We start from the raw sequence: 11,945 nt of genomic DNA on the forward strand, positions 1-11,945 counted from the left end.
TAGAATTCCTTTTCTAGTACATTGATGTCATTTCTTCACTTGTTTGTCTTTCCTCTGAGGCTGCAAATTCCATTAGGACCTCACTTCTTATTCATCTTTTTTTACACCTCATAACTCTCACAGACACATGGCAGATGTGCTATTAATATTTATTTAGAAAATTAATCTATGAATGAATAAATTCAAATGACGCTACACACTATGCTTCCAATTACTTATGCTTCTCTCTAAAAGTCTGTGTTTTTCAGAATATTCTCACTTAAAAGTAACTTGGTGGCAAAAGTAGAATTATAAACCCAGAGTTCTTCCTCACCGCCCTCCACACCATTTTAGTGACTGCCAAACACTCTTAAAAACTCAGTTCACATCTGGTCTAAATCATCTCTAATCACACAGAGGGGTAGAATTTTAGCTCAAACAAGTATACCGGTGACTTTCCTTACCTCTACACCTTCAATTGGAAAAATGGAACATATAGAATCAAGCACACAAGTATGCATATATTTCCATGAGAATAAGGCCAGTACTTCATCTTTTTAAGTTCTTAACAGATATTATTCACTTTTAGAGAAAAATAATAGCTACTATTTAACAAGCATGTTCTATGCCAAACACTATGTAAAGCATGTATATGCATCACTTGATCTTCACAATATTCTTATGAATAAGTTCCAACCTTATCCTCATTACATAGTTGAGGAAATTGTTTAGAAAGTTTAAGTTACATATTGCTCTTACATTGAAAGGCTTCGTTTCTTTTCTTTCTGTTTTTTTTTTTTAAGATTTTATATATTCATTGATGAGAGACACAGGGAGAGAGAGGCAGAGACACAGGCAGAGAGAGAAGCAGGCTCCATGCAGGGAGCCCGATGTGAGACTTGATCCGGGGACTCCAGGATCACGCCCTGGGCCAAAGGCAGGTGCTAAACTGCTGAGCCACCCAGGCGTCCCAAAAGGCTTGGTTTCAAACCCACTTGTATCTGATGCCAAATGCCATAATCTAGTCTTACTCATTTTTATGTATCATCCAGCATGTGTCAAAGGGTCTGTTGTAGAGTAACAAAGAAGGAATGAATGAAAATAGAATGACCAAACTGTTTGAAAATATTTCACTTCAAACAGAGCTAATCCCCAAAGCCTTTGCCTTTGCTTTCTCCTGTTAGATTTCTGTGACTTCTTAACATCATAGAAATTAATATTCATGTGCATTTTATTTTTTAATTATTATTTTTATTAAATCTCAATTATTGAGTACATTTTTAAAAGAATAATTAACATACAGTGTTATATTAGTTTCAACTGTGCACTATAATGTTTCAACAATCATATACATTACTCAGTGTTCATCACTATAAATGTACTCTTAATCCCTATTATCTATTTCACCCCTCTCCCTACCCACTTCCCCTCTGGTAGCCACCAGTTTGTGCTCTGTATTTAGAAATCTGTTTTTTGGTTTGTCTCTTTTTTTCTTTGTTTTGGTGATTGCTTTCTTAAATTCCACATAGGCAAAATCATTGTGGTATTTGTCTTTGTCTTATTCTACTTAGCGTTATGCCCTCCAGGTCCATCCATGTTGTTGCAAATGACAAGATCTCATTCTAATTCATCTGCATTTTAAAAGTCCCCAATTGAGGGCTCTTCGGTGACTCATTTGGTTAAGCATCCCCTGCTTGATTTCAGCTCAACTCATGATCTCAGGGTCATGGGATCCAGCTCCAGGATGAGCTTGGAGCCTGCTTAAGATTCTCTCTCTCTCTCTCTCTCTCTCTCTCTCCATCTCCCTGTGCCCCTTCCTACTCTGGTCACACATATTCGTTTTCTGTCTCAAAAAAAAAAAAAAAATCCCCAGTTGGCATTTAACTGAAATGTGGATAAAATGGTGGTCTTCTTCCCACATATGCACCCTTTCCATAGCAGTCTTCTTTTAGTAGGCAATTTAGTTTAGGTTCATTTGAAACAGTCATCTTTTTTGATAATGTACAAATTTAAAAGATCAGTGAAGTGTGAGAGCTAAATGGATATAAAAATACAAGAACATATGCAGAGGGTGTAGAAAAGAGTCAGACAATACAGCATTTCTCAGCATTAGGGCTGCTCTGTCGCATTACTACTTGGGACATCTGTGCCTGCACCAAGCTGTCTCAGAGAAAGGCTTTGAGCCAAACCATCATGCAGACCTCATCCTCCACACATAGTGGTGGCAATGCTGCTATTCAGAAACACCTGCCCATGAATACAATTTGCTCACTGGGGCTGCAGGAGCATCAGAATTATGCACTATCTCCATCTCATAACACCTTTGTAGTCACTCCACAGCAGGGGCTCTACATGGGTCTTTTAATATTCTCGCCTTCTGTAGGGAATAAGAACTATGATTTCTCTTCCCCTCACGAATTAAATTGTATTACCAGGTAGCAACGGGGCAGTGCCAACTGAATAAAATTGATGACAAAAGCAGACAGGAGAATTCCAATGTCCTCAGCTGTGTTTGAGGGAGACAGATTTTATTTCAAAGGCACTAACTCAGCAAGGCATGAGCCTTAGTGCCATGCAAGCACTGTGGTGTTGCTCACTAAATCTAAAGCCAGGAGCAGCACAGACCAGGTATCACTTACTAACAGTCAACTTGACGTACAGCGTACCCATCTGCAACCAAGCCATGCCCTCTAATGTCCCCTTACAAATCTCTACAATTGCTATCCTCCTGTATCTTTGGGTTTGCACCTGTGTTTTAATAAACAACTTCTTTAAGATAGGATATTGCATTCAGCTATTTCAATATTCCTAGGCATAACCATGGGGTTGGCGTCCAGATTACTAAATTCAAACTAATCAGGCAGGTACATCAGTGACCTATAAATGAAGCATGCTGTGAAAATCACTTTCAAATTGTAGAAATACTGCTGCTTATTTCTGAAAAGAGGATGTAATAAAAGGTTGGATAATATCTTTGGGATTCATAAATTACAAATGCAGTCTTTGTTGACACCATGGTATGTATGTTTGCCTATAGTCTATCCATGGCCCATGACTCATGCCTGTATTGCCAGTGTCATCACTACCATCTTCATTTACAACAGACATTAAGATAGTTTTTTCCAAAGTACATTCCTTGGAACACTAACACTGCATAATAGAGCTCTATGGAAACATCCTACCGGGGAATGTTTTTTGTTAATCCATAAAAGCAAAATAGACTCTGTTGCATTTTTCAAAGTTATTTGACAAGATACTTTCTTTCAGAAAATATCTTGAAGGCTAAGTACCCCATTTGAATTGCCATCTGAAGGAAGAATAAAAACAAATAGTAGCATAGGTTATCACTATCCGGATGTTCATGATAAGTATGAGGGAGAAAGAAGCACAACCTTTTTCTGTTTGAGCACTGCCTTTCCCGGAAAATTAAGATCCTGTACCTTGATCTCCATTGGAGATTCATTATCTCACAGGTGAGTTATATAGCAAAAATAATAAAGACTGCCTAAGTTGTGCACTCTTATATTTCCAGTGTTAGGCATGTAGGGGCTGCTCAGTAGGTAAATGCTTATTGAATTAGTAAGTGAATGAATGGATGGATGAAAGAATGAATGAGTCTGCATATGCCTCTTTCTGAATGTAGCCACCTATGATAATGCACTATTTTTCAAAAGTAAGTAGGCTGAGGCCCCTGGGTGGCTTAGTAGTTTAAGTGTCTGACTTCAGCTCAGGTCATGATCTCATGGCCCTGGGATCGAGCCCCAAGTTAGGCTCCCTGCTTGACAGGGAGTTTGCTTATCTCTTTCCTTCCCCCTTTGCCCCTTCCCCGCCACCCCTGCCCCCACCCTGCTCATGTTCAAATAAATAAATGAAACCTTAAAAAATATATATAAGTAGGCTGTATTAGAACAGATGTTTCTAAGTCACCGCAGTGGCTCTGCTCTCCTCTCTATAACTTGTAAATAATGAAATCACATGCGTGTTTCAAAATGTCAGCCTCTGTTGCTGGCTGTGTTGTTACCATGGCAACATAGACTATGACATTATAAGCTATGGTCTCTGCCACGGCAACTATTTGAGAATTACTCTGCAGAATTCCACAATGAGCGAATGAATTCCACAATGAGATATTGTTGTTATGGATCCCTATCCAGCCCCGGTCTGAACCTGGCTGTGCATGTACCTGTGAGAATGAGGTTTACTTTACATTACTTTCTTTTATTATTCAGAGCCTAATATTCCAGTTGCTAAATAATAATTATTATTTTTTAATAATTATTTTATCTTCCTCCTTCATTTGCTTCAATTATGCTCACAGTACAGAAAGTTAGAAAATACCCTAAAGAGCACTGATGCTCAGAATTTGGGATTTTATGGACTAGAAGAACTCTAATTAAACATTAGAGGAATAAATATCTGCTTGTCCACTTTTATTATTGCTAAGTAAAGACAAAAATTTTAAAATAACCACCCCTTTCCCTAGTTTTATAAAGAATGGACACTTTGTCCCTTCAAAGCAGTAAGGACAATTTAAAATAAGGGACATTTTTTAATTTGAAGAAGCCTGTAACATAAGAGTTACTACACCAATCTCCAGTGTTGTGTTGAACCTCACAGAAATTCTCCCCTCCTCCCCCAGCCCCTACCTCTGCACTCTCCCTCCCAGCAGACAGCCTCACTTCCTCTCTCTCAAGAAAACTGAGACAAGTTTCTTGATTTCATATATACAAATTATCTAAATCTCTACACATCTTTTTTTTAGGAGCATAGGCCTTCTATTTCCACTTGTTTGAAGTTTTCAATCTCTACTTCTTCACTGACATCTTTGCTCCAGCCTTCACCTTCTCTTTATTCAGTTCTCCCTAGTAAAGTATTAAATCTGATTTATCTTGATCCATATTAATTGTGCATATAACTACTGTAGCCCCCCTCCAAAAGTAATCAATTCCCTTCCATTTCTCACTGTAGTTCTCATGGATTTTTAAGAAGGCCTGAGTCTTCTCAGTCCCTCTCTCAAAGTGTAAGCAAATTAGGCACGATCTACCTCTCTGGTAGGACCAGCCAGGTTTATGCCCTGACTGTTCTCGCTCCTCCACTCACCATAGATGGGGTAAATCAGGTCAGATTAGTGCTTGTGGTCTTGGCTGTATGTCATCAGAGGCCCACTATGTTTTCCAATCTAGACATTTCCAGTGAGCCCTGAATAAAGCTGTGATCTCCATCATGCAACCTGTTCTTTATGTATATGCAGCGTTGGCCAGAATCTTAGAGAGTCAGAGTTAAGTGGTAGAATTTGGACCTAGCCTCACTCCAAACTCCTAATAGTTTATACCCCTCAACCCCATCTCCTTTTGTGTCCACCTCCTGCAATCTGGTTTCCCCACCCACAGAACACCCAACCCTCTGGCAAAATCTCACCAGTGTCTGTCTAATTGTCAAATTCAGTACCATATGTCAATCTTGTAATGTTTTTATATATCTTGAAAATCTTGAATTTTTAAAAAGTAAAATATAAAGTTTTTTACATCTTGAAATCTTGAATTATTTTAGCTATTACTTTCTTCTTCCCTGTTCTGATACTCTGACCATTTTTTCTTTGAAATTCCTGAGTCTTATTCTTAGAAAACACTTTGTTTACTTTTACTTTTCTAACTACTTCTTCACAGATTCCTTCACTAAATCCCTTAAATGTTAATATGCTATTAAGCTCTAATCTTGACCTTCTTCTAATATGCTATTAAGCTCTAATCTTGACCTTCTAATTCTGTTACTCTTCTGCCATTACTTCTGCCACTGGACTGACTTTCAAATCTACATATCCAATATAGGTCTGTTCCTGGACAACCAGTTAGTTCTATGTTATCTTTCTGCCTGTTCAAACTCTCCACCTAGATCAATGATAAGCATCCCAAACTCTTTTTCAAAATTAAATCAATCATTCCCTCATGGCAACATGAGAAGTTCCACTGATCTGCTCCCCAACGAAACTGGTAAAAATTATTTTTAAAAAACAACCATTTAAAGCCTCCGTACTTCTAGGTATATACTCAAGATAAATGAAAACATATATCCACACAGAAACATGTACAAATGTTCATAGCCACTTGTATTATTATTCATAATAGCCAAAAGTTGGAAAAAACCTAAATGTCCACTAGTGGGTAAGTGGATAAACAAAATTTTATATATCCACACAATGGAATCTTATTCAGCCAGAAAAAGGAATGGAATACATGGATGAAACTTGAAAACACTATGCTAAGTGAAAGAAGCTACTCACAAAAGACCATACATTATATGATTCCATTAATTCCATTCATATGAAAGTCTAGAATCTATAGAGACAGAAAATAAATTAGTTGTTGCTTAGGGCCATAGAGGGAAGAGTAGGTATATAGGGGAGGTGATAAGTAAAGGCACAGGGCTTCTTTTTTCTTTTTGACAAAAATATTCTAAAATTGACATGTCATGGTTGAATATATCTTTGAATATACTAAATACTATTGAATTGACACACTTTAAATAGGTGAATTTATGGTATGTGAATTATATCTTAATAAATCTGTTTTTAAGAATGAATTGATCATTTCCACTCAAGTCTGTTTATTCTTGTCTTTTCCTAAGTCATTCTCTTAACCACCCAAGGTAGTAATTATCCTACAAGCTATTCTAGACTCCCCTCTTTACCTTTACTCCAGTGCCCAGTTCTTCATCAATTCCTTCCTAATCTACTCCCTAAAATCATTCTGACCTGTCCTATTTTCTCCACTTCTATTTCATCCTCTCAGTTCATGGTCTCATAAATATGATCTCTCTTGATATGCGTCCCTGTCCTAAGAGTTGAGTATGAAGGGAATGGTATTGGAATTGGTGGTGAGGGTGAGAAGCATTGACTGAGGGATGCACTTACTTGTACTCCAGAGTTTTTTGTTTGTTTGTTTTTCTTTTGCTGTTTTACTTGAAATGTTGTAGACAGTGATAATAATGGCAGGGTTCTGCTCCCATATCTTTACCTCTTCTCTGCTTTTGATTTCTTTCTTCCTTTCTCTCTTTTTTCCTTTCTCTCTGTATTTATGGTGTTCTTTTTTTTTTTTAATAATTTTTTTTTTAATTTTTATTTATTTATGATAGTCACAGAGAGAGAGAGAGGCGCAGAGACATAGGCAGAGGGAGAAGCAGGCTCCATGCACCGGGAGCCCGATGTGGGATTCGATCCCGGGTCTCCAGGATCGCGCCCTGGGCCAAAGGCAGGCGCCAAACCGCTGCGCCACCCAGGGATCCCCTATGGTGTTCTTTTTTATATATATACTGATGCATTTTAAGCCAAATGAAGGAATATTTTATCCCTCTCATTTCTCATTCCTAAGCAATAAAAAATTCCTGTTTATTTTACTCCTTTCAGGACAAAAATTAGAAAAACTTATTTCTCTACACACATATATGTATAATTGTTTGGAGTGTCTCTATATTAGTTTTAACAACCTGTGGAAATTAAAAATCATAACAAGAAAACTGTTGGGAATAAATAAGTTGAGGGATTTGACTTATAACTAATTTTTGGTAAAGAGGATTATTGTGAGGGTAAAGAATTTTACTACTATAGGGTAGTGTTGTCTATAGAAAAGGAATTGTGTTGGATGATGTTAGAAGGTGGAGGAGGGAGAGTAAAGTATCCTCCAGACCGAGAAGACACTTTGGAACCAAAACTTGAAGCAAGCTACTCCATACCATTTATATAATTCTATTCAGGGTAACTTACTGACAGGGAATAGGGCAAACAACTATCCAGTTGCTGCACATATATTCTTTACGAAGTCCAGACCCTAATTCACAGCTTTTATAGAGTGAGGGGATGTGCAGAGGTCATTGAGGTCAAAGAGTTTAACATTTAACAGACTTCATGGCACCATCTGTGTACCAGAGGGAAGGGAGGGGAAGAAACTATGTTATCTCTGCTAGTTATCTAAACAGCTTTACAGGGGATCAAAGCAAACCTGCTTGCATGGTCAGAGCATACATTAATCTCCAAGGGGCCCAAAACACATAGCCCTAAGAGAACACATAGACATGAACAAATGGAGGACCAAAAATGGAGTCAGTTTTGTAGCACTCTCACAGGTCACCAGACTTAATGACAATGATTAATACATTAACTGTTTAAAAAAATAGCTATTTTATAATAAAAATCAATTGAACACCAATAATAAATAAATTTACAAGAAAAAAAATCATTGTTATCTACTTATTTGGAAGGTGAAAGGTACAATGGTCAGGAGATTGGAAAACATAATTTGGCAAAACACATGGTAGCTCTATAAAGTTCAAACTCCTATGCAGTAAATGGTTTTGGGGACAATATTATTTTTTTGGGGGGGGGCAATATTAAATTGGATGAACAACATCTGAGGAACAGGGGACCTCAGATTTGCAAATGTAGGAACTAGATTTTTTTTTTCCTTTCCCAAGGATGATTTGCCACCAGAAAGCTCTTTCTAAATGGGTAATAATGTTCCTGTCTGTAAATATGTACACTGTCACTGTAGGTAAGCCATGTGGGTAGCCAGTATAAAAATCAAAGTTTTACCTGGTCATTGTAGACACAGAACAAAGGGATTTAGGTAATATTAAAAAGTATCTCCAAGCTTAAATAACATAGAACACTACTTCCCACTATTGGGGCCTGTCAAGGAAATATGTGCTTCGGTTTATCAGTTAAGATTCCCTGCATGGAGAATGGTTTTTGTTTTTTTCTTTTCAAGACTCCATCTTCCCCACATAGCAATTTATAGCATTTCTTCATATATAAAACAGCATACAATCAAGTTGATGTTGCTTTAATCAGAAAATAACAACTTGTGATTAGTCCAGCATCATGTTTCCTGTGTCTGATAAATTGTAGTTTCCTTTGGCTATAAATACAGATATATCAGTCTGGTACCAACAGACTCTAATATTATCCATTTCTTCCATCTTTAATGCATCAGATCTCTTGGATTGTGCATGTACCTTACTTTTTAAACTCTCAGAGGACACATTTTTCTCTTAGTTTATTTTTTAAGATTTTATTTATATATTCATGAGAGACACAGAGAGAGAGAGGCAGAGACACAGGCAGAGGGAGGAGCAGGCTCCATGCAGGGAGCTGGATGTGGGACTCCATCCCCGGACCTCAGGACCACGCCCTGGATCAAAGGCAGGCGCTAAACCACTGAGCCACCCAGGGATCCCCATTTTCTCTTAGTTTTAAAAATATTTCACTCTAAGGAAGCTAATATTCCTTTGTTATTTATCCTCTCTTCATGCAAGAAAATGCATTTTATTGTGTATCTGATCTGCATTCTTTTTCTTTTATTCTTTTAGAGAGAGAGAGAGAGAGCATGCTCACATAAGTGGGTGGGGAAGAGGGAGAGGATCTCAGACTCTGTGCCAACGTGGGGCCCAATCTCAATACTAAGATCATGACCTGAGCCAAAATCAAGAGTTGGGTGCCTAACCAGCTGAGCTATCCAGGTGCCCCTGACCTGAATTCTTGACACATTATTTGCTCTTCATGAAACAAAGAAAAGCAGTTTGTTTATTTAAATAACTATAGTTAGGGGCACCCAGGTAGTTAAGCCTCTGAGTCTTGATTTTGGCTCAGGTTATGATCTGGAGGTCAGGGTTGAGCCCCTCCTGGGGCTCCATGCTCAGGGAGGGGGTCCCTTGAGAGTCTTTCCCTTTCCTTCTGTTCTTCTACCTCCTTAAACACACATATATAAATAAATAACTATAGTTATATGTTCACAAAGAAAGTTTGTATTTAAAGTTACATTATTTTTTTAAGATATTTATTTATTTATTTATTTATTTATTTATTTATTTATTTATGATAGGCAGAGAAAGAGAGAGAGAGGCAGAGACACAGGCAGAGGGAGAAGCAGGCTCCATGACAGGAGCCCGACGCGGGACCCGATCCTAGGCGCCAAACCGCTGAGCCACCCAGGGATCCCCCTAAAGTTACATTATTTAATTAATGGCCTTCTCCATTTTTTAAAAAAGACATTTTGTTAAGGGCTTACCCAAGCACCTGATATCTGGGTATGATTTTTAATTATCTGTTCATCTTTACCTATAATAAGACATTCTCAGTCTAGGGAAGGTTGGCACCAATTGTCAGAAAAGATCAATCAGTTATTTCCTGGATGAACAATTTTTACAATGAAGAGCAATTGGCCAATCACTGAATGCTTGACATGGGTAACTATCCCAAGAAAAAATATTCTGTAGTCCCTGCTCCCTCAAAAAATGTTCTAGATTAATATTACAGGAGACAAGAAAGTTAAACAAAAGAAATCAATGTTTTGCTAAGATGTGACTGAATGTAACAAAAGGCAGCAAAATGAACAGGACCAAAAGCATAAAATACAGTCAATCTAGTTAGAATTGATTTATTCTTCAAAATAGAATCAGCAGCTAAAAGATAGGTGCACAACTTTTTTAATATTCCTCCAGCACTTAGGCAAGCCAATATAACCCAGGATGTCCAATTCACCAATACAAATGGAAAGAATTTGCTATTTTGCAATGAAAGATCTGTGCTATGATCAGTATTGTTAGAAAGAAAAAAGTATACCGTGTGTGTGTGTGTGTGTGTGTGTGTGTGTGTGTGTGTTCATAGCAGGCTGTTGGCCTCAGATCTCTCTGTGGGATCTGCTGGCTCTGGCACGTGTCTTGAGGTCCCTGTTGGCCTCTCACAGTAATATCTAGATCAGAGTTTTCCAAACTTAATGTCATGTGGAACACTGTTCAGCATGAAAAAAATAACAATGTTCCATGCTCAAATAAGCTTGGGAAACTATTAAAGAAAGGTAAGGAGGCTTTGTTAAGATTTTTTGTTAAGAGACCTTTTCTTTTTTTTCCTGTTTGAAAGTAGTCATTTATTAACTGACAAGATTACAAAAATAATCATGGTAGATACCTTAGTTCATCCTTCTAATAAGCCTATTGTCTGGTCTTCCCTGTTGCCAGCATCTCCACCTTCTACAAAATGGGTGGTCTTTTTCTTCATCCCGCTGTGTGGAGAAGATAATTTGAAGGGCCATAAAATGTTGTTCGCTTCTTTGAAACGTTTTCCAACAGTATAGATCTCGTGAATCAGATCCTCCATGCAGATGATGCCATATTTACCAAGGGATCGGGCAATCAATGTGTTATCTGTCAGGGCAATTCGCTTCTTGTTGATCTTGCCATAACCATGCTGGTAGATCAGTTCATTCACTGACTTTGGGTTTGGGTATCCCCAAGCTATATATGGTTCCACAATCCTTAGAATGTTAACTGAAGCCTTATTGAGCTTAACAAAGGTGCCACTGAAGATTTGGCGAAAGCAAAGAAGCTGAAACACCATTCAAACCTTTGGGCTCACACCATTGATATCTCTGATCCTGATGACAAATGCCAACTTGGGTTCTGCAGGCACGTAGAAGTTGCCATCTTTTCTCGCCATCCTCGCCATGCGAATCTCAATTCTGTACATCTGCCTGTATTCCTTGTGGTAATGCTTAGCTTTTTCATAGATAAGCATCCTCCTTGTCTTTCGAAGCATCTTTTGGGCAAACTTTTTTCTCAGACGCTTGATCTTCAACTCTTGTACATTGTGAATATTTACAACTAATATATTATGCTCTCTTTCATTTTAGTCACATTCAATTCTGGAATTCCCATTAGTATCTAAGTAAAACATTCCGTGGAACACAGTTGGGGACTTTTGACATAGACTCTGGGCTCTTAGGGCCTTTTACCCAAATATTGCCCTCTATTTTAGCTCTTGAGATTATGCCACTCAGGAGGCAAGAGGCACACCAAACTCAGTTGCCCACTGAAGGCTCTTTAGACCCACCAGCAAGAGGCAGTCCCTGATCTGTGTTATATCTGAAACATGATAGGCAAACCCTTCATTAATGGAGTCAAGAGACCATGACCTCCAA

At 38.0% G+C, this 11,945-nt stretch overlaps 1 pseudogene; it reads right to left on the minus strand.

Moving 5' to 3' along the window:
• Positions 1-10,937: 10,937 nt before the first annotated feature.
• LOC129502650 (60S ribosomal protein L7-like) lies at positions 10,938-11,599 on the minus strand (annotated as a pseudogene).
• Positions 11,600-11,945: the final 346 nt, after the last annotated feature.

Source organism: Nyctereutes procyonoides, unplaced genomic scaffold (assembly GCF_905146905.1).
Source record: "Nyctereutes procyonoides isolate TBG_1078 unplaced genomic scaffold, NYPRO_anot_genome, whole genome shotgun sequence".
Taxonomy (NCBI): domain Eukaryota; kingdom Metazoa; phylum Chordata; class Mammalia; order Carnivora; family Canidae; genus Nyctereutes; species Nyctereutes procyonoides.